The sequence below is a fragment of the Spermophilus citellus genome, assembly GCF_964194105.1.
Source record: "Spermophilus citellus genome assembly, chromosome: 18".
Taxonomy (NCBI): Eukaryota; Metazoa; Chordata; class Mammalia; order Rodentia; family Sciuridae; genus Spermophilus; species Spermophilus citellus.
In genome coordinates, this window is record NC_138200.1 from 66,122,094 (window position 1) to 66,149,002 (window position 26,909).

Sequence of the window (26,909 nt, forward strand, 5' to 3'; positions counted from 1 at the left end):
GGCCCTGTCTCAAAATTTTGGGAAGAAAAGCCAGGCACTGAGGTGCACACCTGTGATCCCAGCATCTTAGGAGGCTGAGACAAGGAGGGTCAGAAGTGCAAAGCCAGCCTCAGCAACGTAGTGAGACCCTGTTTCTAAAAATTTTTTAAAGAGATGGGGGTGTGACTCAGTGGTCAAGCACTCCTGAGTTCAGTCCACAGTATGAATATATATATGGAAAAGGGCTGTTGGCATGGTATCATGTAGCTCAGTGCTAGAGCACTTGCATAGCATGCAAGAGGTTCTGCATTCCAGCACCCACCCACACACACACACACACAAACATGTAAGTGACGGCACCAGTTGGCAAAACAATTCACCTGTGGCCAAGGATTCCTGTCTCTTTCTCGGCCTTGCTAGTGTTTCTGCCAGTCATTTCCCCTCTGAAAGCCTCACTTTTTAAAAACCTCTAGGAGATGAGACTTGATTTCTAAGTCTCTTCCTGTTTTAAGATTATGGCTCAACCCCGGGGTTGAGCCTCTCCCTGATTTCACTGACTGAGACAAACAACCTCCTGGCACTGCTGGTGCCGGCAGGATGGAGAGCCTCCCTGCTCCAGGTAGGTACCTGTTCACTCCTCAGCCTGCAGAAGCTGGGCCCACAGAGCACTTCCCAGGAAGCAGCCAGTTAGAGGCTCTGTTCAGGTAGAAGGAAAGTGGACTGCCTCAGAGTCAGAGTGAATGACATGCAAAGCACAGTCGATGGCAAAGATAAACATGTTGGTTGTACCAGATGCAGTGGCGAAGGCTATAATTGCCCTCACGAGGTTGAGGCAGGAGGGTTGCAATTTGAAGCCCAGCCTGGGCAACTCCGTGAGACCTTTTGTCAATTTTTTTTTTAAATTTAAAACGGATAAGAGCTTTGTAATGTTGTGAACAATCAATAAAAAAAAATAAAAATTAAAAAAAAAAACCGGATAGGTGTAGCTCAGTAGCCTTGGTTCAATCCTCAGCACTGAAAAAAAAAAAAAGCCGGTTGTACCCTATAATCGAAGGCACACCAATTAGTCACTTGTAAATTCATTTGGCTCTTTGCAAAGCAAGTTAGCAACGCAGATTACCAAAATTAAGTGTGCCCTTTGACCCAGCAGTTTCTCACTGAGAACCTGAGCACCTCCAGTGGCCTGTGGGCAGAAACAAAGATTAGTGGCACTGTTGTCCTCATGCAGGGAATACCTAGTGCAGCTGTAAAAAAGAAGCACTTTTATGAATTGATATGTAGGATCTTTAAAGTTGTTAAAAAGCAGAGTTGAGGGACATGTATGCTCATATATACAATATAAATGGAATATTAGCCATGGCCCTTTTTTTTTGCTGGGGGAATGGTCTGGGGATTAAACTTGGGGTCTTTGGCAGGCATGTGCCCTGCCACTGAGCTACACCCCCACCCAGCCCAATTTAAATACGTGATAATATAATTAAATAAGAATAATCAGCAAGATACGGGAGCAAGAGCAAATGATGCAGTGTGCACTTTCCTTAGTCATCAAGGAAATGCCAACTCAAACCACAACAAGCTCGAGCCCCATACCCATAGAGAGCTAAAATAGGGGCACCAGGTGTTTGCTGCAGGGGACACATGGTGGGTGAGCGCCACCTGCCTTGGGTGGCACAGGCATGCCTGCTAAACACTGAACACACACCTGCACTCACCAGAAGGCCCTGGTGGCGGTGTTCACACAGACTGGTCACAACACCCCAACCTGAAGTCACCTCAGCGCTCACCGACTAGAGAACAGGTGACCTGTGGTCTACTGCAACACTCGCAGCCTGGAGGATGAAGTCTGAGCAACACTCAGAACAGACCCAAGTCAGAGGTGTGAGATGCCAAAGGCACCTGCCATAGGCTCCCGCCGCAGAAACAGGCCGCGCTGTCCCTGTGTGGGCAGGGCAGGGCAGGGCTCCCTGCTCTCCCACCTCTCGGCCAGGGTGCTGGCTGTGAGGCATCCGCGGCAGGACACCACCCCGCCGCGGGCTCCCACTTGAGGCAGGAGTGGGGTTTGTGGTGGTGAATTTGTCAACGGCCAGAAAGGACGACTCCAGCCCCCGGGGTTGGCAAGGCCCAGGAGGTCTAAATCACCGTGGTGTGATGGTTCCTGGATTCTCGGCACTGGCCACCTTGCCTGGCCTGTGGGTGGAGCCTGCTGGGTGGAGCCTGGCTGAGAGTGGACAGTCACTGAATGCAGGATGGGGCGTGGGTGTCTGCCTCCCTCCCTGCCCGGCTCCCGTCATGTTTCGCCCCCTTACCCTTCACTCTTCCTCCCAGGGGAGCTCTGCTGGTCCCTTCACAGCTGCCCCCAGGGCCCATAAAAGCAGGCCCTTGGTAAGCACTCAGGGTGGCGGTGCGAGCCACAAACAGGCCGCGAGAGGTCCAGCAGGGAGGTGGCGAGCCAGGCTTCAGCCCCGTCGCGTCCTGGCCTCCCTGTGGACCAGGTGTCCGCCTGGGGCAGCTGAGGGACAGGTAGGCCTAGCGCCACCTGCCTGGCTCTGCCTCCTTGGCTGGCCACGCCCCTGCTGCCCTAGCTCTGCACCCAGTTGCCTCCCTTACGCTCGACAGGGTCCCCCAAAGTCAGTTTCCCACCCCATCCACTGAGCCTCCCAGCAGTGAGCCCTGACGTCCCCCCGGTGGCCTCCTCTGGGCTCCTGCGCCCTGAAACTCCTTGAGGCATTCGGCAGTTACTGAATGAGCAGGTGCTGCGGACACGAGCGGTGTTGAGCTGGCGTCACCCACAAGCAAAATGACAGACTTGCTCGTCGCTACAGAGGAAAGACACCGCGTGCTGGGATGGCGGCCAAGGCACCTGACCTGGTCAGGGTCTCGTGCTAGCTTCCTCTAGGAAGGGTGGGGCGTTAAGTGGGGGTGGTAGAAGAAGGGGGTTCGGGCAAAGGGGCAGGTGGGGAGGCCTGAGGTGAGAAGGTGTGGGGTCAGCATGTGGAGAGCAAAGGGCAGAGGTGAGGCCTGGCCAGGAGCTTGAGCAGGGCCTAGTGATGGACTCTGGCCTTATCTGATGGGGGGAGGGAGGCCGCTGGAGGATCTGACTGCACGTGCAGGCTGAAAAGGACCAAGGATCGGGAGAGGGAAGGTCAAGGTGATGGGGTTAATGCAGTGTTCCCCAGCGGTCACAGACAGACTGCCCTCACTGCGCCACACGGCAGGGTAAGTGCTCCCTGGGAACACGTGACCACCTTCACCCCTGGGTAAGGAGACTCCACCAGCAGGGAATCGGGCACGGCTGGCCTCCTGGCGCTCCCTGACACACCAAAGGAGCCACCAGGAGAGCCCAGGCAGAGACACTAGGCACAGCCAGCTGTGCTCCCAGTGAAAGTGACAGGGATTTAGGACAAGGAGAGAGAAATGCGGAATCTTACGGGAGATGCAGAAAACACAGTTGCAAACCTTGGCCCTCGTAAAATGAGGGAAATACACATGCGCAGGAAAACTGTGCGGCTCCACCCGGCACCCGGCTTCACCTCCAGTCCAGCCCCTGGTACAGCCCTTCTATAAAGGTCGGACCCCCAGCCTGAGCCAGGGCTCCTCAGCCTCCAGACACTCTTCCTTGAACGCATATCGGCTTCCCAAATAAACCTCTGTCTCTGCCTTTGTGTGGCTGGTGCTGAAGTTCTCCATCGTGAATGCCAAGAACCCTGCTGGTCCTAAGCTGAGCTCTCCCCCTCTGGGAACTCCTAGGACCCTTCTCTGGAGACATTTTTCTCCTGTGACAAAAGGAGGAGAAAGCCTGGGGAACTACCCAGAGCACTGAGATTCTGGAGCAGGAGGGGCCTGAGCCAGGAGCCCTCCCGGAGCCCTAGCAGGAACCAGCCCTGCTGATACCTCAATTCTGGAACCTGACCCCCAGAGCTGCGAGATAATACATCTGTGTTTTTGTGAGCCACCAAGTTGGTGGTGGTCATTTAGAAAGCAGGGGAGAGAGAAAGATAGGCCTGTGGCTGGGCGGAAACAACTGATAGTAAGTCGCACCCGCTGCTGCATCTTGTGTAACTGCCTATTTGGACTTATCCTCTATTTGAGGTTTTGGGGTTTTGTTGTTTGTGTTCTTCCTGGTACTGGGGATTGAACCCAGGGGCACTCAATCCCTGAGCCACATCCCCAGCCCTTTTTATTTTGAGATAGGGTCTTGCTAGTTCCTGAGGCTGGCTTTGAACTTTCAATCCTCCTGCCTCAGCCTCCTGAGCTGGTGGGGTGACAGGCGTGCACCACCATGCCCAGCATCACATTCTCTCTTAAAAAACCAACTTGAATTTGTGCATGATGGCATGTGCCTATAATCCCACCTACTCTGAAGCCTAAGGCAGGAGAATCAAAAGTTTAAGACTAGCTTGATGGGCTGGAGTTGTTGCCTGGCACGTGCAAGGCCCTGGTTTGGATCCTCAGCACCGCAGAAAAATAAATAAAAATAAAGGTATTGTTGTTCAACTACAACTAAAAAATAAATATAAAAAAAAAAAGACTAGCTTGAGCAATTTAAAAAGACCGTGTCACAAAAAATAAACAGGGCTGAGGACATAGCTCAGTGGTACAGTACACCCAGATTCAACCCCCTATATCATAAAAAAATACATAAATTAATAATAAAATCAACTCAAATTGAGTTTTTGTCACTTATAACTGAAAAAATGTTGTTAAATTACACTTTTGGGTCCAGAAACAGTGTCCACCATACTTCCTTAGCTATACATTTCACAGCAGGAAACACGGTTAACTGACCAAAACGTGGTCTTTGTCCTTGGTGCGTTCTCTTTGGAGAGGTCACAGGTACATCTCCGTGACTTGTCTGTCCTGAGTATTTATTTCCCAGGCCTGATGTGGAGTTTGCTGGTAGTCTGTGGTTTGCAAACTCTCTTCCTCTTTTTTGAAATGGCCATGTTCATGTGCCTCTGTCCAGCTTTCTGGCAAGGTCAGAAGACCTTTGATGAAGGGGCAGAGAGCTGCATGAGTCCTTTGAGGAGAAATGATGTCCCCCCAAATGGAATCTGACCTCAATGAACTCACACTTTTTCAGTGAGAGCACTGGTACTGCCCAGATCAAATCAGGACTGTCCAGTCAGTGTGTAGTACCCAGCTCACCCACTGTAAGGGGGTGACTCTCTAGCCACTGCAGGAGTCCCCCATTCCCACAAGTTCCCCAAGATGGCACTTGTATTCTGCCACACACAGGCAGAGCCCAACGGAGACCAAGTATGCCACTTCTCTGTAGTGTCCACTTGAGGGAATGGAAGGCTACCTTCCCTTCCTGAGTTCACACCAAGCTTGGGCACCCCGAGATCCAGCTTCTTCCCCAGTGGCCATGCCCAAATCCTCAAGCAAACCAGGAGGAACTGGAACAGTTTCGGTGCTGAAGGTCCCCAACCCTGTGGGACTGCAGTTCCCCATGCTGTTGTTCCCTTAAACTTTTCCAAGCAAGTCCACAGTCAACAGGCCATCTTTCCAGGACCAGCCTGGGGCACCGGCTGACCCTGCATCACCGGCACACTGTCCTCTTTTCTCTTGAGTGGCAGAACTCTGGGTCCCCAGCATGAGTCCCACCTTGGTCTAACACATTCAGCCCCACTGCTGACCCGTCACTTCAGCAGAGCCCCACAGAAGCAGCACTTTGGTGAAGCGCGGTGGCTCAGGGAGTGTCTTCAGAAACCGGAGGGCCACTCTGCTGGGTGCCGGAGCCAAGTTCGACAGACCCCAAGGTCAGCGAGTAGGGGTGTCCATCTCTCCGCTCCCTTCTAGAGCTTAGGGCTTCCTCGGGAGGCAGCTCAGGTTTTTGTCTGTTTCTCTGGAGGTGGAACAAACTGAAGGGGGCCTCCAGTTTATCGTGTTCCTGGAAAGATCCTGAACTGGGGATCCCAGGGCATCCACGTCTTTTAGACACCAGCTTGCTGCGCTCAGCACCCCGCCTCATCATCCAGAGACCCGTCCACAACTGCAGCGACCCCGGCCCTGCCGCGACCCCTGGTTCTGCGGCAATTCCGGCTCTGGGAGACCCTGGCTCTAGGGCGACCCCCGCTCTGCAGAGACCCTGACTCTGGAGCGACCTCAGCTCTGGGGAGACCCCGGCTGTGCAGAGACCCCCCACTTTGGTGCGACACCAGCTCTGCGGGGACCCCGACTCTGGGGAGACCCCCTGTGCGGAGACCCCGGCTCTGGGGCGACCCCGGCTCTGCAGTGACCCCCGGCTCTAGGGCGATCCCGGCTCTGCGGAGACCCCTCTGGTGAGACTCCAGCTGTGCGGAGACCCCCGGCTTTGGGGCAACCCCGACGCTGGGGCGACTCCGGCTGCGCAGAGACCCTCGGCTCTGGGGTGACCCCGGCTGTGCAGAGACCCCAACTCTGGGGCGACCCCAGCTCTGGGGCGACCCTGGCTCTGGGGCGACCCCTCGCTCTGGGGCGACCCCGGCTCTGCGGCGACCCCCGGCTCTGGGACTCTGCAGAGACCCAGGCTCTAGAGCGACCCCGGCTGTGCGGAGACCCCCGACTCTGGTGCTGTGCAGAGACGCCGGTTCTGGGGCGACCCCGGCTCTGCGGTGCAGGGAAGGTGCGGCCGCCGGGCCAGGGACACCGGGTCAGCACCGGGCCAGCACCGCGGCCCCGGCTCCTCGCGGGGCTCCTCCTCCAGCCCTGAGGCCAGGTAACTGCTCCTGCGCGGCGGGGAGCCCCGAGCCAGGACCGCGGAAGAGTCGCGCACCAGGCGGACCCCGCAGGCCGCGCCGCCGTCCCGTGACGCCACGGCGGGGGCGGGGCTCCGCGCCTGCGCAGACGGGCGGGGCGGGCCGGCTGACTGACAGCTCGCCGCGGAGCCTCGGAAGGACCCGGCTGCCAGCGCTCGGCGCAGTCGTCGCAGCCGCCGACCGGACGGCGCCCGCCTGCAGCCCGGTCCTCTGCCTGCCGGCCGCCCGCCACGGTGAGAGGGCCGAGGGTCGCCTGCGGGTTCGCGAGGGGGTGGCCCGGGAGTGATGGGGGAGCTGCGTGCCCGGGACGGGATCTTTGGAGATGCGGGTTTTGCCAGGGGTGACAGATGGCAGCGCGGCGGGTTGGCGGGACGAGGTGCTCCGCGGGGCGACAAGGACGTGGGTCTCCCCTGGTTGGCAAGGGTTTGGGTGTCCGCTGGGCGACAAAGGCTGGGACCTCCGCGAGGCCGAGGTTCGCAGAGTGACAACGAGGGGGTCTCCACGGGAGAGCAGGATGGGGGCAGGTGTGGAGGAAGGGTCCATGGTTGCCAAGGGCGTGGGTCCTCGAGGGCCGGGGTCTCGACGGGGTCCTGGCTTGCAGGAGGCAGGGTACTAGGGCAAGGGGGCTTGATGGCGAGAGAGGCTGCCCCTTGGCTGAGGTCAGCAGATGCTGTGGCTCCGCGGCTTCGGGTGGAACTGGGGTGTAGACTCCGGGGAAAACAAGAAACCCAGACTCCTGGAAGGACCTGCTGGGAGGGTGGCTAGGACCTGGGCGCAGGGCTGTGGGTCAAGTTTGTGTGAGTGGTGGGCTTGAGGGTGCAGCCTGGTGCTCCGGGGCTGGCAGGCGGGGTGGAGGAAAAGCGGTCCCTGACCCAGGGGCTGCCCAGTCAGCTCTGCCGGTGCCCCGCAGCGCTCCCCTCTGCTCCTGAGGTCCCTGAGCATAGCGGTTTATGGAGGGCACAGCAATGTGGCTGTGGCTCTGGAGCTCCTTGAGGACAGCTGGCTCAGGGATCGGAGCCAGTGTCCAGGTGTTGGTCTTCCTGGAACTGGTGCCTGCCCCCTCCTACTGGCTTCATGTTTCCCTAGGTTGTAGGTTGACTGGACGTGGGACGATCAAAAGGGGAAGAGGAAGAGGCTTTGTAGTGGCCAGCTCCTCTTCCTCTCTGGGTCAGTGCCGGGCATGAGTGCCCACCTGCAGATTGAGCAGGGACTCACCTCTGAGCTGGCACAGGGGAGGTGCCCACCATGGAACCCGTCCCTGAGGTGAGTCAGTGTTAGAGGCAAGCTGACAGTGTCCAGACCCAGGCCGCCCGCCTGGCCAAGATCCAGCCCCCAGCCTGATGCTCATGCTTCTGATTCTTCTGACCGGAGGCGGCCTCTGCCCTAGACCTGAGGCAGGATGGCCAAAATGCTTGACCCTGAGCGAAGGGGCCTAGGCGGAGTGAGCGGAGTGCCTTCCGTGGGCACCAGTGGAGGAGCCCCTGCTCTGCAGGTCTCCCCTCCAGCTGCCTGGGGTTCTATCTCCACTGTGTTCAGAAATAGCGCTGTGGATGCCTGTGAAGCGCAGGGCAGAGGGCTGTCGAGATCAGCTCGCTGAAAAAGTTGACTCATGAGATTTTCTTTTTCCATTAGAGATGAAGGTGGTGTAGGACTCAGGCACAGGGAGTCATGGGTTGGTGAAGGGCAGATTATCTCTAGCCTCTGTGTGGCTGTCCTAGGTTTCTGGTGGTTGTCTGTCGATGGTTTGTGTCCGTCCTGCTACTGGACAATCTCACACCTCAAGGCAACAAGAAGCCACCCACGATGGGGATAGATCACTGGCCTTGGGAGTCTGCTGGAGCGTCCCACATGTGGGGAGTCTGCAAACAGCAGATGTGCCGCTCTCTTTATGACCAGGCTTTGTACCTCCAAAAGTAGGTCATTGGATGGCAGCTCCAGGTGAAGGGGGCTTCGTTAGGCCCTAGGAAAGGTTCAGGTGGGCGAGTCATGCCGATGCCTGCCTCCTAGTTCCTTCTCCCTCCACCCCCGCCTCCTTTCACAAAAGGAAAATGATCGGTTCATTCGAAGAAATATCAAAAGCCGTGTTAAAAACTCACCCAGCAGCAGGAAGGAACTGCACAGAGATGAGGGAAGTCCCCGCCCATAGCAGCCCTCCCTTCCAAAGCGCTCCAGAGCTCCTGATCCATCTTCTAGATGAGCCTGGGACGTGGGGCTCCCATACCACTGACGGAGCTGGGGCTGGCGTGCCCAGAGCCGCTCAGCTGGTACAGGCAGAGCGCAGTGTCAATCCCAGCCGCCAAGGCTGGGCGAGGCAGCCGCCCCCAGGGGTGCAGGTGGAGCTGGTATCTGGTGGAATGGGCCCCCAGCCAGACATCCCATCTCCCCCAAAGGCCTGGGGCAGAGCGCCCCCCCAGCTCACCCCAAGCTGGCCAGCGCAGCTGCACTGTCAACCCAGATTTGTTTATGATGGTTGAGAAATGGGGCAGGACCTGCGCTTTGCTCAAGTGCCTGGGTTTCCAAAGGGCCCAGGTGTCTTCAGATGTGTGGGGCCAGAGCCAGGCCACTCCAGGGAAACCTGCCCTGGTGGCTTTCCTGTCCCCTCCCGGAAGACAAGGGCTGCGGGGAGGAGGTGCCGTGTTTGTTGACACAGTGTTCTGTACGTGGCACTGTTGGGGCAGGTAGCACTTCTTTTTTTCCCCTTTAAGGACAAGCTGTTCTGTTGGGAAAGAGAGGCTTCCGTCCCATTTTCCAGACCTGCGTGGCACGAGGACTCCTGGGGAGGGGGCCTGACCACGCCTGGGCAGGTCAGGGTACAAAACAGCACTAAAAGCGGGGCCACCTGAGGCCACATGGGTGAAGTGCAGTTCTGGACCCGAAGGGTCCGCCGGCTGTCTGATCAGGATGCTGTGTTCTCTTGTGACAGTACCTTGGTGAGGGACCCGGGGGAACCAAGGAGACTCGCTGCCCTTCACTCCAGTGCTAGACCTGTGCTGATGAGCCAGGAGGGTCTTGGGGGCTGTCATTGACAAGGTCCGAGGACCAGAGGACAGACCTCATAGTTAGAAAACTTTCAGCTTCTGGACCTGGATCGCCTGCCTCATTCCATCTCTCCCCGAAGCTTCTCAGTTCCCTTGTGGAGAAGTTCACACCTGTTCCCATGGTCTGCCAGGTGACCTACGGGTCCTGGCCAGCCTCACCTGCTTTTCCAGCTCAGCAGGTACCACTCTCACTCACAAAGGTCTCACCTTCTTTTTGGGCCTCTAGCATACCCAGCTCACTCTGCCACAGGGCCTTTGCATTGGCTCTCCCCGCCATCAGATTTGCCCATGAGCACCTCCTTGTCATTCAGGTCTGCTTCAATATCACATCCTCAGCCTGACCTTCTCTAAACAATCAAATGATGTCCCTTTTTCCTCTGGTCCCTAGCCCACTTGCTCTGTTATATTGCATTGTTTTATTTTCTTGGAAACTATATCAGAAATGACCTTGTTTTTTAGAGAATGCTTCTGACATCTCTTCCATGTTCGCTGCTGCCCCTGCTCTTCCTGTTGGTGCAGCACAAATGCAGACAGTGCCTGGCTTACAGCAGGTGCTCGGGGAGGACTCCCAAGGGCAGGAGAGACAGCCAGGCATCTTCAGGGTGGAAGGCAGTGGACAGTAGTTGGTTTTCTTTTACCAGAGGTAGTGGAGCGGCGCCCGACCACTGGGCAGAACTGGGGCGGGAGGTGGTAGGGAAACCCAGTGACCCTCGGGCTCCACTTTCTTGGGCACAAGAACAAAGTACCACAAACTGGGAGGCTCAAGACAGCAGCGCTTTCTTCCCTCCCGTTTCTGGAACCCAGAAGCCCCCAATCAAGGGTGGCTGATGGGTTCCTTCTGGGTCTCAGAGGGAGACCACCACCTCTCCAGGTTCTGGTGGTCGCCGGTGACCCCCGCTGCGTCTCCGCGTGTAGCCCCGTCACTCAGACTCTGCCTCAGGTCACAGGGCCACAGGCTTCCTGCTCTGTCCCCACATCTCTCCCCCCGTGCCTCGGTCTCTTCCTGGACGCAGGTCCACCTGCTCCTGCCCCCTCCTCCTGGCCTCATACTCACAGAGGCCCTGGTTCCAAATAAGTTCCGCACAGGTTCTGGGCTGGAATTTCAGTGTATCTTTTTGTGGGGACACAATTCACCCCGTAATACCTTCCAACTTCAAGATCAAGTGATATTTTAAAAGGAAAATGTGGCAGAGGTTAGGGTTATTTTTAGGGGTAATTACTGGGTATTTTTACAGGGAGCATCAATGAGCCTCTCAGCTTTCCAGGTAAGGGGCTGTAGGTACATGGGCATATGCTCCCCCAGAGGAGAGTGGGGCCCAGCGTTCCAGTGACCTGCCCCAGGGCACCAAGCCAGCAGATGGCGGGGTGACTGTCGAGCCCCCGGATGAGTCTCCTTGCTCTCAGATTTTAACGCCCGTGGCCTCTACCCTACTGATGGGAGGCTGGACTCCACAGGGACAGGGTTCCTTCTGGAGGTTTTGGCTTGATGCTGTCCGGGTCATGGAGGGGCAGCAGCTCCTGGCCTTCAGCAAGAGAGGAGGGACCAGCCTTGGGCTGCCCGTCAGGAGGGGCCGCGCTGCCCTGTGCGATGGGCAGGTCTATTGCAGCGGAGCTGGTTCTGGGCTTCGGGGTGTCTCCAGTCCAGGTAGGAGCGAGCCCTGCAGGAGCGCAGGTGGCTGCTCTCGTGGGAGCTGGTGGTGGGCAGAGCTGGTGGGCAGAGCTGGTGGTGGGCACACCGACCCACAGTGACGGGCTTCTGGGCCCTCACGCCCCTTGTGTTCTGAGCACAGCCTCGCTGGCACCCCACGCGCACCTCTCCTGCTGAGATCTGTTTGTGCTGTTGGACTCGGGGGTCCTGCAGCTGCAGCCAGGTTCAGGTGACATGAAGAGAGGCCAGTGAAAGTGAGGTCCCCTCTCCTTCCTGGGGGCCGCCCCTGCCTCTCCGTCCCCGTCTAGAGAGCCGAGGCTCCCTGAGTGCCCTTACCGATCACCTCTGTGCCCTCCCTCCCAAGCCCTTCCTTCCTCCTCCTTCAAAAGGAAAAGCCCTCTCTGCAGTTCCCCGCAGACGGGCTTGTCCCCAGGAGTCCACTGACCGGGTCCCTGCTCAGCTTTACAGGGGGAGAAGGTGTGGAGGAGACGCCCCCAGGGGGCACAGGGGTCGGTGTGGGGACAGTGCTTGCGGTCAGGTGGTCTCCAGAGCTGTTCTCCTTAGACTTCACGGGGTGGGACGTGGACCGAGGACCCAAAGGAAAGCAGCAGGAGAGGAGGGGGCTCTCTGTCCCGAGGGTCCTGGCCCTGGCACGTGTCTATTGGGTCCGCTGTGCTGAGCCCAGCCACGTGCTCCCTGCTCGCTGGGTGGCCTCCAGCCCTGCCCAGGACACTCGGGGGCCCCTGTGCTGTCGCGATGAGAAGCTGGGCAGGGTGAGGTGGGGCTTGTCCCTGTCACCACACAGACCCAGGCCAACCATCCCTGGGCCCTGCTTCTTCCCCGTCCTGTCTGCTTTGATCCCTCCCCAGGCTGAGTGCCTCAGAGGCCCCCTGGGTGCCAGCTTGTCCCCAGCGTCCTCAGCCATCCCCTCTGAGAGTGACACCCTGCTGTGGGGTCCTCTGCCCATCTCGCCCTCCTGGCCTGTGGCCTGATTGGGTGGAGACCCGGCACCCTCTGGCCCCAGGGCCCTGGACGGGGCAGCGCCCCCCTTTCCTTCCTTTGTGTCGTCCTTTCTTCCCGCAGCCTGTCGGGGTGCTCTGTGCAGCATCCCGCACCTGTTCCAAGTGGACCCCTCAGTTTTTAGTAACTTGACCGAGTGGCCGGCCGTCATCGAAGTCTAATTTCAGAACACTTCTATCACCCTAAAAAAGAATCCCCTCTGCGTTGGCTCCTCTCCCCTCCCCCAGCCCTGGCAACCCTAATCTGCTTCCTGTCTCTAGGGATTTGTGGGGTCTGGACTTTTCATATAAAGACATCGAACAGTACATGGCCCTTGGTGACCATGGTCATGGACTCCTCCCTGCCACGGCCGTCCCAGCCCCTGCTCCTGCTGCTGGTGAGTGTCTGGGTCCTGAGGGAGTGTGGTGCCTTCCGCACCTCAGCCTCCCGGCTCACCCTGCCCTGCAGACCACCTCTGGCTGGGGACTGGACAAGGAGGGGGGCACCGCTGGGCATCCTGTGGACGCCACGGCTGAGCTCATTTGCATTGCATCCTTCCTTCCACTGACACCCGTCTGTCCCAGGCCCAAATCTGGGGCGGGTTCTGGTGCCACCGGCTGGGCCACCCAGCTCTGGGACCTCCCGCCTTGCTTGACCCTCTGCGGCCCGGTGGCCAGGGAGGAGCCTGCATGAAGCAGAGCCGCTCATGCTCAGGGCTATCTGCGCCCCTGGAAGTCTCCACCTGCCCCGTGTGGGAGGTGGTGGCCAGGCCTGTGCCCTGCGGGGGTGAGTCCAGCAGAGGGAGGACAGGGGGGTTCCTCCTCGCTGCTGACCTACTGGGGCCGGCCTCCAGGTCACGCAGCCCTGAGCAGCTCTTCAGCAACGTCCTTCCCGCCCAGGTGTGTTCTGGCCTTTGCGTCCCAGCCAAGTGTGACTCAGAGCCAATGACTCACAGCCACCAAGTGGCCAATGAGCTGGGGCAAGTGAGGATCTGGAGACAGGAGCGAGCGGGGGATGGAACGTCCAGAGCCCGAGCCCCAGGGGCTGCTGTCACGCTGTCGGGCCAGGGAGGGTGGGGTGGGCCCAGGACACCAGGGTGCAAAACCCAGCCTGGAGGAGACTGCTGACCGCCCAGCAGAGCGGAGGCCCCACCCGGGCTGAGCAGGGGGAGGAGGAGGGACGAGGCCAGCCGGGCAGACCCAGGTTTGTAATGGAACAAAGGAAACGGAACCAGTGCAAAGAGGAAGGGGAGAGGCAGGTGGCCACCTCCTCACCTCGGGGTCACATTGGAATCCCAGGCCCAGCGTGATAAACAGGGCCTCGCTGTCCCCTCCTAGAGGGTGAGGCGTCCACGGCACTATCGCGACGCCGTGAGAGCTGAGGTCCCAGGCCCGTCTGCCGTGGGCAGCAAGCAGCAGCCTCTCCGTTGCCACCTTCTACCTCTCCAGGGAGCCTGTTTGGGAGCTGGGGCCCAGGGCTGCGGGTCCCGGTGCTTCTGCCCAGTGGGGTCCTGCCTCTCTTCTCACTGCTGTGAAGTCCACTCCATGCACACACGGCCAGGGGCAGCTGCTTCCTAGAATCAAAGGCAGATCATGGCATTCTCCAGATTCAGCCCTAACCCTCTTCCCAAGTCCTTGCCTTGGCCTCCAGAACCAGGCCTCAAAGCCCCTGCCCACTCCCTCCCTCAGCCTGGCTCTGCTCCCAGAGTGGCCAGACTCCTGCCCAGGCCGCGTGTCCACTTCATGGCTTCTGAGGGCCACAGCTCTGGGGCTCGGTGGAAGAGCCTTCTCAGGATGGAGGAGCACCTGCCCACCCAGCATAGCCCAGCCCCGTCCAGCAGAAGCCCCAGTGGGTCGTGTGTAAGCTGTGAACGTCCAGCAGCCTCATGAGGACAGTGAAGGAGACAGACGATGTTTATTTTGTTACTAGTTTTTGTTATTGTTTCTGGCGCTGGGATTGAATGCAGGGTGCTTTACCACTGAGCCACACCCCTGCCCTTTTTGTCTTTGAGACAGGGTCTCGCTGCGTTGCCCAGGCTGGCCTTGAACTTGCCATCCTCCCGCCTTAGTCTACTGAGTCTCTGGGGTTACAGGTGTGCACCCCTGCAGCAGCTTGTTAATAGACTTTATCTAACCAGTGAATCTAAAATATCTCATTTCCACTCACAGTCGGCATCAACATTATCAGGAAGACATTTTACGTTCTCTTTTCATTTAAAGCCTGAACTCCCACGTGGTCCGCACATCCCTGTCTGAGCCTCGTTCCACAGGTTCACGGCCACGTGTGACCAGCGGCCAGCCTAGTGGGCGGCTCAGCTCTGATCCGTTAGATACTCCTGTTGTATTCAGAGCTGTGCGCTGTGATTTCCGTTGACGCCTTTGCTCTCTGAGGCCGGACTTCTGCCTGTCGTGTGGGCGTTTCTGCAGTGCTGTAAGAGCAGGTGGAGGCTCTTGAGTGGCTAAAGGAACGGCCCGTGGAGCCCACTCCTCGCAGGGCGGCTGAGCAGACCCACGTGGAGCCTGTTCTCACCCTGCAGCTCAATGCACAAGCTCCTTGGAACCAAACACACTGTTTCCTGTGGATATTTTCATCAGAGGTCCCTGTTGTGCTCTGCTGGCCTAACCCGCGGTGACCACAGGACTACAGGAGGGTCTGCAGCAGGAGCAGCTGGAGGGTGAGACTCCGGAGTTGCTGCCGCTCGGGGTTTAGGTAGAGCAGGGCTTTCCAGGTGGGGGCAATGTCTGGGGACATGTGGTCGTCACAGCTGGGAGGTGCTCCTGCCACGTGGTGGGTAAGGCCAGAGGTTCCCCTAGGACCCCTGCCATGCACAGGGGAGCCACCCCAGGGAGCACTCAGCCCACGGTTGGCAGCAAGAAGCACGTTGGTGGCTCCATGTGCCCATATTGGCCACCGGCTCAGAGGTGCCTTTGGAAACATCAGGAAGGTCATTAGTGCCCAGCAGTTTGGACTCCACGCAGGCCCCAGCTCTCCACCCGCCTCTCGGGGCTAGATCCTCCTGCCTTGCGTTTCTCGTCCTGGAAGGACACGCTGAACGGGAGCTGCCTCCAGGGATGCCCTGGGCACCTGGGACTAGCCTGCTGCCGAGGGGGGCTCCGAGGGGGCTCCTGAGCCGTCCCGAGAGCCCCTGTCCCTGACACGGCCCTGGGGACTCAGAAGCCAAGCCAGCCCTCCAGCAGGACCCTCCTGGCCTGCAGAGTCTGCCCACCCCTCCCCGGCTCCCAGGGGCAGGAGCCCCTCTGCCGAGCGGCACTGAGGTGCAGAACTGCGCTTTCACAATTGTCCCACGGGAAGGCCCAGAAAGAGGACGGAGAGGCCGCTGAGTATGCTCCAGTGTTCAGGTGCCGGGGACATTTCCAAATGCAAGAGTGGGCTGCAGTTCTCCCCCACCCTCCACCGCGTCTCTGTCTGAATCTTCTCAGGGGGCCATGACAGACCACCTCCCGCCTGCCACTTTGCCTGTGTGCCTTCCGGGTCTGGAATAGCTTCCCTGCTTGGCCATCACACTCAGGCTCCGCTCAGTTGCCCCGAAGGACAATCTCTTGCCATGTGCTCAGGCGGGGGGACTGGGCTCTGTGCTCCTGTGGCCTCTGCTCCCAGGTGCGTGCTCGGCACGTTGCTGACATGTGGAACCTGTCACCCTCTGCACCCCTTTGGAACCTGTCACCCTCTGCACCCCTTTGGAAGCGAGGGGCCTCGCGCTGCTTGTCTTGGCTTCCCCGGGACACATGGCAGTTCCTGGGACCCAGCAGGGCTTAATCACCAGTTGTCAAATCACCTGAAGTCTACAGGGTGACACCTTCTATCCTGTCTGTCCCCCATGCTGCCCTGCCAAGAGGAAAGGGGGTGTGAGTGGCAGGGAGGTGACAGCTGTCTTCATCAGCCCCGGGGGGGTGCAGTCCCAGGCTGTGCAAGCACAGATGACAAGCCAGACCAGGGCAAGAGCTGGCCTGCCTTTGCCTGCTGGGCACAAGGTGGGTGGAAGGTGGGGACGCTGGCAGTCGCTGCTGACTGTGGGCTGACTTCACCTGCCCCTCACTGTCCCTCTTGAGTCTGTGTCCAGCCTGTCCTTTCCCCGGCTCCCTGTCCCTCTCACCTGCCCCCCCACCCCCCGCCCCATTCTCAGCTGGCCTGCCAGTGTCCCCTGGAGTGGGAAGCAGACTCTCCAGTGCTTTGGAGGAAATGCCAGTTTCCCAAGTCGGCAGCGGCCTGGCTCCTCTCCAAACGGGAGCCTGCAGATGGCCTTTTCCCGTGGGCGTTGGCACAGGGCAGTTAGCTCGCCCCAGTGCACGGCCCCTGTGGAGGGTCTAGAGTGCCGCAGGCAGCCCGTGTCCCACAGAGGAAAACCAGGGCAGCGACATAAGGAGAAACGGCTTATTGAGAACTCAGTTCTGGAAGTTCTGGCCAGGGCTGGGCCACCCTCAGGCAAGGGCAGTGCGTCATGGGTGTGGGAGTGATCCCACCTCAGGCCTGAGCACAGAGGGGACAAGCAGGGTCACTCCTGCAGAGGACCTTCTGTTAGTCCCAGCTTTTGAAGGTCCACGGCCACTCCTAGTGGTGCCATCCTGGAGACAGAGCCTTTAACGTGAGCCCTTGGGGGATACTCGGGTACACCGAAAGCCTGGCTTCACCTGTACCCCAACACCAGATGGGGAGGGCCCCCTGCACACCACGTGCAGCAGGCTGTGACGTCGGGCTCTGCGTGGCTTCATCTGGACTTGGTCTTGCCCTGCCCCCGTAGTGGACTGTCCACCTTTCTAAGCCTGAGATGTCTTCATCCAGAGAATGGGGGTGGTAACAGACTTAGCCCCGCATTCCTGGGGATTTAAGTCAGGTTTCCAGGTGCTAGCTTGGCGCCTGGCAGTGGGGGGCAATTGCTATTCAGTTGGTCATCACCGGGGAGTCCTAGCACAGCCAGAGGGCCTTCCTCACCCCGGGCTCTGTGGGCTAGGGCTCACAGCCGTGCCCAGAGGTGTACCAGAGGTTGCAGAGAGGAGGTGGCCGGGCCTTCTTTGACTTGTCTGAAAATGCCAGTCTTGTACTCAGAGGAGTTTTTACAGAAAGAAAAGGTTTTAGAAAATTGTGACTGAACATAACTTCTGTAATGAGTGGCATCAAAATCTTGAAGATATTTAATACAGAAGGGCTCATCTCATCTCAGAGCACTCTGCTGTGGCTGACCTGCAGTCAGGAGGGCCTTCTCCCTCAAGCAGTCCCTCCCCCTCCCTCTCCCTCTCTCTCCTTCTCCCTCCCCCTCCCACCCCTCCCTCTCTCTCTTTCCCCCTCTCCCTCCCACCCCCTCCTTCTCCCTCCCTCTTCCTCTCCCTCTCTTTCCCTCTCCTCCCCCTCCCACCCCTCCCTCTCTCTCCTCCCCCTCCCACCCCCTCCCTCTCTCTCTTCCCCCTCCCCCTCTCTCCCTCTCCCTCCCACCCCTCCCTCCCTCTTCCACTCCCTCTCTTTCCCTCTCCTCCCCCTCCCACCCCTCCCTCTCTCTCCTCCCCCTCCCACCCCTCCCTCTCTCTCCTCCCCCTCTCTCCTCCCCCTCCCACCCCTCCCTCTCTCTCTTCCCCCTCCCCCTCTCTCCCTCTCCCTCCCACCCCCTCCTTCTCCCTCCCTCTTCCTCTCCCTCTCTTTCCCTCTCCTCCCCCTCCCACCCCTCCCTCTCTCTCCTCCCCCTCCCACCCCTCCCTCTCTCTCCTCCCCCTCTCTCCTCCCCCTCCCACCCCTCCCTCTCTCTCCTCCCCCTCCCACCCCTCCCTCTCTCTCCTCCCCCTCTCTCCTCCCCCTCCCACCCCTCCCTCTCTCTCTTCCCCCTCCCCCTCTCTCCCTCTCCCTCCCACCCCTCCCTCCCTCTTCCACTCCCTCTCTTTCCCTCTCCTCCCCCTCCCACCCCTCCCTCTCTCTCCTCCCCCTCCCACCCCTCCCTCTCTCTCCTCCCCCTCCCACCCCTCCCTCTCTCTCCTCCCCCTCTCTCCTCCCCCTCCCACCCCTCCCTCTCTCTCCTCCCCCTCCCACCCCTCCCTCTCTCTCCTCCCCCTCTCTCCTCCCCCTCCCACCCCTCCCTCTCTCTCTTCCCCCTCCCCCTCTCTCCCTCTCCCTCCCACCCCTCCCTCCCTCTCCCTCCCCCTCTCCCTTTCTCTGTCACTCTCTGATCTCTGGAAGAACCCAGCAGGGACAGTCTGATCAGAGGCTCCTGGTGGGGTGACTCCTCCATGTGGTTTAGGGCCTGCTGGGTCCCCAAAGCCTGTCTGATGTGCTGCATTAAAGCTGAGTCTGGGGGAGGATCCTAGGAGGACCCCCCATTCTGCAGCAAATGAGGCCACAGTGGGAAACTGGGGTAGATCACTCCAGGAGAAAGGACAAAATGGGGCCCAGAGGTGACAGAGGCCAGGTCCTGGTGTCCCTGTGGTGGAACCCCGCCTCCTGCCTGGGCCCTCCTGGGCCCAGCCCTGTGCAGACAGGTCTGTGTCCAGCTGCAGCTGAGCCAGGGCTCTGTGACTCCTCCCCTGCAGAGTGGCAGACTGCTCCCTACCCGCCAGGCACTCTCTTCCTGTCCTGTGCCCACGCCTTGGGTGACCCAGACACCTTTAGACAAACTTTTCTTGCTCCTGAGAACCTGAGTGGTGGGGGAAGGAAGCCTTTGTCAGCCAGACCTCACGAGGTCCTCTGTGGCCAGGGCTCTATCCCCGGTGAAGGCCGAGGGGAGGGAGGGAGGGGCCGGTGCAGGGCGGGAAGTGGAGGCCCAGGGCCACAGCATTCAGGGTGGTGACTCAGAAGCCAGGCTCCTCCCTGGCCCTGAGACCTGGCCACGTTTTCTTTCTCCAGGTAGGGAGTGAAACCACCCCTGGCCTCCTGCAGAGGGTGAGGGTCCCCACCTCCTTGTGTCAGTGGTCCGTGGCCATGGGTGGCTGCTGGACCTTCCTGGGGTTGACCGTGGGCTAGTTCTGTATCTGGCGTGGCCTCCAGCCCATGGCTGAGCGCCCAGTGTGCAGGGCACGTGAAGGCACTGCTCAGGTGCACCCAGAGTGGCAGCCACCTGAGGAGAGCCAGAAGGGTCATCGTATGGCATCTGGAGTCGAGTGGGGCGGTACCTGGGACGGGACTGCTGGCTCTCATGTGGAGGGAGCAGCCGCCATCTGCCCAGGCCACTTGAGCGGTACGCTTCCCTCCGCATCTCTTCCCTCCTCTGACCTCCTCACTGGGCAGCGGCACCCTGTGCCCAGGGCACCCTCCGCACATGGCATCCTCCACACGTGACACCCTCTGCATGTGGCACCCCCACCAGGCCCGGGCTCCCCCACATGGCTGTCGTCTCAGCTGCTCCTTACCCTGCGCAGTTTAGGACTAAGAGGTCCCTGGGGTGCAGAGCACCCTCCTGAGACATGGAAGGTTAGAGGCCACGAGAAGGCCTGGCATACCTCCACACCCTACCCTGGCAGGGGCCTTGGAGCTCAGCCAGGGAGCCCACTCTGCCTCCTGAGCCCACTCCACCTCCTGCGTCCCTGGGCCCCCATGTGTTTCAGGGTCCTCACACACACTGCGGCTGCGGGAGTTCCTGCAGAGGAGGGCGGCCAGCTGTGGGCGGGAGCCGGAGCTGGGGCTGGCAGAGCTGGGGTGACTCATCCCCTTCTCGGCAGGAAGAGCTGGGAGGAAGGGATGCAGCTCTAGGACCCACACTGGGCCAGGTCCTGGTGAGTGCTGCAGCCGAGGAGGCTGGGGTCCCAGGGTCCCTTTTCCTAGGTAAGGGACTACTGTGTTAATTCACAGTAAAATTGGCCTTTTTTTTATTTTTAAGATACTGGGAATTCAGGGGGTGCTCAGCGGGGTGCTCACACTGCACTCCCTCCCCAGCCCTTTTCCTCTTTATTGTGGGCAGGGTCTCACTAGTCACCCAGGCTGGCCCAGGCTGGCCTCGAGCTTGCCATCTCCTGTGTTGGCCTCCTGGGTTGCTGGAATTACAGGCAGGAGCTACCAACCACACCCAGAAAATCTAACCTATTTTGCCGCACATTTCAAAATGTGTAGCTTCGTGTCATCACTACCACATTCGATTAGGACACTGTTTCCTCACCCCAAAGCTCCCTGGGGCCCTCCCATCTTCTCCACACCTCCCTGTCGCTTCCCTCCCTCTTTGGAGAAGGTCCTAGAGATGCAATTGTGGCCCTGATGGGCCTCTGAGAAGGATTTCTCTGCCCGCATGACACGCCTGAGGCTGACCTGGGCTGCAGAGGAGCCCGTGGCTGAGCAGGCAGGAGCCTGGGCCCCCAGGTGGGCCGCCTGCTCCCTGTCCTGGGCCTGATTCCAGTGTCTGCTGGTGGTGGAGAATTGCGACAGACCTTGGGCGCAGGGTTTTGGAGAAGTAAGTTTTCCCTTCCTTGGACAGACGCATGCCCAGGAGAGGGCTGCTGGGCAAGGTCCCCTTCCTCGCCCCACGTTTCACGGTGAGAAGCTCCGGGCCTCTGTGTAGAATTCCAAGGAAGGTGAGGCGAGGTCCACCCTCTAGGAGATGGAGGGGGTCCTTCCAGAGGGTCGGGCAGGGGTGAGAGGGAGAGCTGCAGCCCCTGCAGCCAGGGCCCTGGTCCAGGCTGGTGGGGAGGGGCGCTCCGGGGACTTCCTCCTGGGCCTTGGGGCTAGGCTAGGCTGTCTGCTTTCCAGGAGCTCTGTTGTTTCCGCTGGGAGTCAGGCTGCCACACGGGTTCTCTGCGGCTCCTCCTCCTGTCCCCTCCCGCCCACCCGGGCTCCTCAGGATTCCTTGAGCAGGCCTCAGCTTTCCCTCTGAGGATAGCTGTAGGGTTTTCGTTGGTTTGTGTTCAGTTACTCAGGCTGCGTGCCTGCTGGCCAGCGCTCTACCGGCCAGCGCTCTACCACTGAGTCACATCCTGGCCCTCTTTAATTTTTATTTCGAGGCAGGGTCTTACTAAGCTGCTGAGGCTGGCCTCCCACTTGCCCTCCTCCTGCCTCAGCCTTGCCAGTCCTTGTAGAGACACGGGCACCGCGCCTGGCCCTGTCGAGCTTTTGCTTTACGTATGGTGCGTGTGCGTGTCGAGGGATCGGGGTGAACACACAATCTGTATCTTACCATGGGAAGGGGGATGTGCAGACTGACCACGTGGTTCCCATTTATGTGGTAGTTCTCATATGTACAACTGTATTCACTAAAGACCTCTGCAGCCGGTACTGTGATTTTTGTTTCCAAGTATTGGGGGTATTTGAAAGACCTCAGGAAGAGACGCACTCTCCTGCTACTGGTCAGGGCTTCCTGGTTGGGTATCCCTCCTCCTTCCTCCGTGTCCTGGGCCTCCTGGTGTCAGGTCCCTTCTGTCTGAGGAGGTTGATAAATTGGGAGCAAGTCCATTGGCGGCTGATTGGCATGGCAGGGTTTCATTCTGGAAGATTTTTTTTTTAATTGGTGGGTATAGGCTTCCAGATGACCTGTTGTTTTAGGAGTTAAAAAACACTGCTTCAATGGGCGCGGTGGCACATGCCTTTAACCCCAGCAGCTCAGGAGGCTGAGGCAGGAGGATCCCGAGTTCAAAGCCAGCCTCAGCAGTGGCGAGGTGCTCAGCGACTCAGTGAGGCCCTGTCTCTAAATAAAATACAAAATAGGGCTGGGGTGTGGCTCAGTGGTCGCGTGCCCCTGACTTCAATCCCTGGTACAAAACAAAGGCCAGTCTCAGCAACGAGACCCTCTCTCTAAATAAAGAGTGAAACGGGCCGGGGACGTGGTTATGCACCCCCAGGTTCAATCTCTGGTATGAAGAAGAGAAAACGCTGGTCCCTCCTGTAGCTTCTGTGACTTCCGGAAGCCTGCGGGGCTGGGCCCTCTGCCTGTCCGTCACCCGCAGGCTTCTCCGTGGCTGTCAAGCTTGCTGGGCGCCCCTGGATTCCAGGAGTTCCACGGCGTGATTTCTCGGGGTTCAGCGAGCGGCTTGTGTCTGCAGGTCACGCCCTTTGCCACATTCGGGGGTTTGGCCGCTCGTCTTTCCTTCCCTGGCTCCTCCTGTCCTCCTCCTGGGGCACTCAGGCCCTTTCCTCGCCCACCGTCCCCAGGCTCGGTTCCCTTGAACCCTTTTCCTTTCCGTTCAGGTTGGGTCTGTTTGTCCCTCTCTCGGTGCCCGTGACTCTGCTCTGTCGACTTCGTCTGGCCCTTGAGCGTAGCCAGTGGGTCTTTAAATCTCCATTTCTGTGTTTACGATTCTAAAATTTCCACTTTGTTTTCTTTGGTCTTCATTTCCCTTCCTGAGACTGAGCTTCCCCTTGGCCTCAGGAGTGTCCCCGATGTCCTTGCCGGCTGGGCAGGGCTGTGCCGTCCTGGCTGGAGATGCCCCGCCCAGGCGTTCCCTGGCCCTTCTGCTGTGGAGTGGGGTGACCCGACGACCTGAGTGGAGTGAGGGGCCACGGCCTTGCCGAGCCCCGGGGAGTGTCAGCACCTTGCAGCCCCGACAGGTTGGGGTCAGGTTCTGAGTCCTCCTGGCCTCCAACTCTACTGTGTCCCCACCCTTTGCCTGGCTGGTCCCATGGCCCCGTGAGCCACTCCACAGCTGTTCTGCCACCGGGTGGTGAACACTCCTGGCCTTCAGGACCCAGAGCCCCCCAGGGGGACGCATGTCACTCCCGCGTGGCCTGGGAGTGAGCCAGGGGCTCCCGTGACCTTGTGGGCAGCTGTCCTGAGCCCACCCTTGCCGTGTTCTCCCACAGTGTCCCCATCCTGGGTGGGCCCATCCGACCCCCTGTGGATGCCGTGATTCCTTCCTATTCCTACGTACCTCTGGTGAAGTCTGTCCACGGATCAGGCTCACTAGGACATAAATGGCAGTAGCAAAAGGGACCTTTGTGACAGCACACTGCAGTGGAACCACCAGTGTCACTACTGCCTCACTTGGGGCCATTTAAGTAACACCAGTGCCCACACATACCATCCCAGCTACTCAAGGGGCAGAGGCAGGAGGATTGCACGTTTGAGGCCAACCTGGACAACTTAGCAAGATCCTGTCTCAAAATCAAAAGGGCCAGCGGTCAGTCTCAGGGGTAGAGCACCTCTGGGTTAAACCCTAGACCACACACACACACACACACACACACACACACACAAGACCAGGTTCCCTTGAGCACAAGCTCCATGGTGCCAGACCCGATGCCCGACACTGCTCGGTGACTACCAGTAGGGTAGCATACACAGGGTAGATACGCTGCACCTCTTGGGCAGGACAGACCAGGGCAGGCTGAGACTTTACTGCCCTACTCAGAAGGGCATTAAGAACTGCTTATTTCTGAAAATCTCTATGTAGTATTTTCAGACCCCAGATGACTGGGGGTAACTAGCAGAACCAGACAGGAGGACGGCTCACTTCCTTTCCCCAGGAGGTGGGGCTCCTCACACAGGGCTCTGCTTTCACTGTGACTGAGCTGCTTCTGTGGCTGAGAACAGGGAGAGAAACGGGGGGTTTCCACCATCTTGACCACTGAGGCTTCAACTGGAAAGGAGGGTTCCTGCCCTCAGGGTCTTGGGTCCCTGCTCACAGCCCCGCTGTGTGCTGGAACCACCTGGGTCTGAGGCACAGAGAGCAGGAGAAAGAGGACAAAAGGGACCCGGGGGGCCAGGCCCACTGCCTGAGAACCAGGCGGCCAGGTCCTGCTCCTCAAGCCAAGCCTGGGGCTCTCCAGCCACAATGCTGCTGCGTTTGGCTCCCGGGCTCTCCTTGGTCCAGGCTGGGGACACTCGGGGGTGAATGGCAGACTCCTGTCACTCTGGTAGCAGAGCACCCTCTGGTCCTCTCCCTCACCTTCCTGCTCGATGGCTCTGCATGTTCTGCTCAGGTGCTGAAGTCACGTGGAGAGGGCGAGACCAGACAGGTGGGACTGACTCACAGGAGGACACCAGCTTCAGAGGCCTTAGAGAATCTGGGTTAGACCAAGAAATGAGGAAGTCAGGATGTATCTGGCCCAGGAAAACTGCGGTTTGTGTGGGGAAAGAGGAAACAGGGTGGGTGGTTAGGCAAGTGCTGGCATGAGCCCCGACAGGCAGAGCCACGGGGATCTCTGGAGCCCTCGTCCTCGAGACTGTCCCTCTGTACAGAGTGGAAGGGGTCCTCAGCCCCTGCTTGGACTCTCAAGTTGGAGCAAATAAGTTTGTAGCCAGAGGAGGTTCATTTCTCTCCACCAGGAACACAGGTGCAACACCCCCAATCAGAAACTCGGAAATGCAAAATACTCCCAAATCTGAAACCAACACAGTGTCCAACTGGAAGACCCTCACCTGACCTGTGCCGTGGGCCGCAGGCAGGACACAGGCACACTGCGTGCATTGTGCACGGGGACTTTCCTCTGTGACTTCAAGGCTCTTGTGGAAAATCAGTGGACATTGTGTTCACACTGGGTCCACCCCAGGCCGTCTCCAGGTCGAGGAGCGGTGCCCGTACTCCAAGACCAGAAGGACAGAACACTCCTGGTCTAATAAGGAACGCTCAGGCCGTGTTAGAAAGGGCAAGGTGGAGACGGGGACAAAGATTTTTCTGAGAATGGTCTTTAATCGAGGAGTGTGGGTGTCCGCGGTCACCTGTGTGCACGGCCTCCTGCTGCAGAGTCCGAGCTGGGGGGTAAAGGAGTGAGCGTGTTAGAAAGTGTGCGTGCGCGTGCAAAGCTATTGTGGACGGATGGACGGATGGCTCTGGCTGGGCTGAGACCCTCTGAAGGAGGTGGCTCTTGGTACTGCCCACCCTCACCTCCGTCTACCTGTGGGCAGAGCAGCAATGCCCTGGGAAGTGGCCACTTGCCAGAGTGCCCGGCCCCTTGACTCTGGTCCTGAGTGTCCCCAGAGGCCGGATAAGCACGGCATTTGGAGTCCTGTGTCACTGACAAGTTCTTCCTTGGTTGGTTCTGTCCTTGGGGTGACCATGTAGGAAGGCAGGTGGGACTGCCACGCGGTGGCCTGGATCCTCTTCCCACAGTGGTAACCACTGGAATGGGACCATCTCACATCTCGGTTTTCAGTTTTCCCTTCATTCTTATTTAACAGAAGTTTTTCGGATGTCACTTTGTCACTATTGTTCTTTCATATTTCAGTGAAGTACCAGAATTAATGTGGCGAAGTTTAGTGTCTTCTTGTTGCACATTTAGGCTGTTTTGGTTTTTGCTCTTATAAATCCTGGCGTGTTGAGGTGCCGGGGGTCGTCTGGGTCATCGCCATGGGACAGTAAGCAGGTGGGCTTCTGAAATGTCATTAGACCTTCAGCATCATCAGGGAGGATTCCCAGCAGCCACAGACGACCTGCAGAACACAGCGCAGCCGCCCCGCCGCCCCCGATCTGCAGGAGGAGCAGGGTTTGGACTGGCCGGGTCCTCCAGGGCAGCAGGCACGTGTCAGGAAGGGAAGAGAGCTGGACCGGCTTGGGCAGGGGCAGCCTATGGCAAGCAGAGGGCTGTTGGTGCTGCCAGCCCAGTGCTTCCAGGAGGCTGCTTCTGAATAACAGCAGTGTCTCCTCTGCACTGGCCCCTGGAGAGCCGCGTGGGCAGCCTTGACCAGCTCCAGATTGCGGAGCTCCTTGACTGCCGGCCAGAGACGACAGGTGTCCTGGGCAGGAGGACAGAGGGCTTCCCACGACCTGCCAGGGACGCCTGCTTCCAGGAAGGCTAGCTGGTCTCTTCTCCCACAGGGACACAGATGTCCTCTGTGCATGGCTCTGTGCTCTGGCCTTCTTTGGGCCACTGGGAACAGAGTGCCAAACCTGGAGGGAAGGGATGAACCTCGTGTCTGTCCCTTGCCTCCTGTGGGCTCTGGAGAAGGCACACGTCCCCCGTCTTGCAAGCAGCCTGTGCCGGTTCAGTGACTGAGTGTGCTACCTCTGGTACAATGGTTGGGGAAATTTTCATTTATTTTGCCAAATTTCCCGAGAGGATGAAAGCCAATCCAGTCTGTCCAAATTGCATCCAGCCGTCTCCAGATTGTCAGCTGTGTCCTTTGTGAAAGAACTGCCGCTGTCCACCAAGGGAGGCCATGCCTGGCAGCGACCCCGGCGCTCAGTTAATATTCATGATTCCCGGGAAGGCTGCCTGCTTCTGCCTCACTGCCCTGAGCTGGCGGCTCAGTTGTGATTGGGGACCCACCTGTGACAAATTCCCCACGAGTACAGCGCAGGCCGCACCTCTGACGCCTCAGGGGTCCGGCTTTTGAGTCGGGGCTGGGCCTGTGTTCTGCTTCCTCTTCCCTGACCACTCAGGGCCAACGGAACTCTTGGATCCTTCTGGGTTTGGGCAAGGTATGGAGTGGGGCTTGTTCTGGAACCTTCTATGCTGGAGCCGAGTGAAGGGAGGAGGCTCTAGGAGCGAGGCGACGCCCCCTGCTCCCAATCTGTACCAGGGCCCACGCACTGGAGCCGCTTAAAAGAATGACCCGGCGAGACCACAGTTGAGGTGCGTCTTGTGGGGCATCCAGCCCTCTCATTCTCCTGTGGGTTGGGGACAAGCACGTGGTCCCTTAGCTCTTCTTTCCTG

At 59.1% G+C, this 26,909-nt stretch overlaps 1 protein-coding gene across 4 annotated transcripts in view; it reads left to right on the forward strand.

The window, feature by feature from the left end:
* The first annotated feature begins 3,054 nt into the window (after positions 1-3,054).
* KIAA0513 overlaps positions 3,055-26,909 on the forward strand; it is a 63,819-nt gene continuing 39,964 nt past the window's right edge. The window contains exon 1 of one of the 4 annotated variants that reach the window (XM_081275051.1): positions 3,055-3,195. The gene's annotated coding sequence lies outside the window, so the exon portion shown is untranslated. Of the gene's footprint in view, positions 3,196-6,121; positions 6,677-6,795; positions 6,950-26,909 lie in introns of those variants that run through there. The other 3 variants (XM_081275052.1, XM_081275050.1, XM_081275049.1) reach the window with 3 other exon arrangements.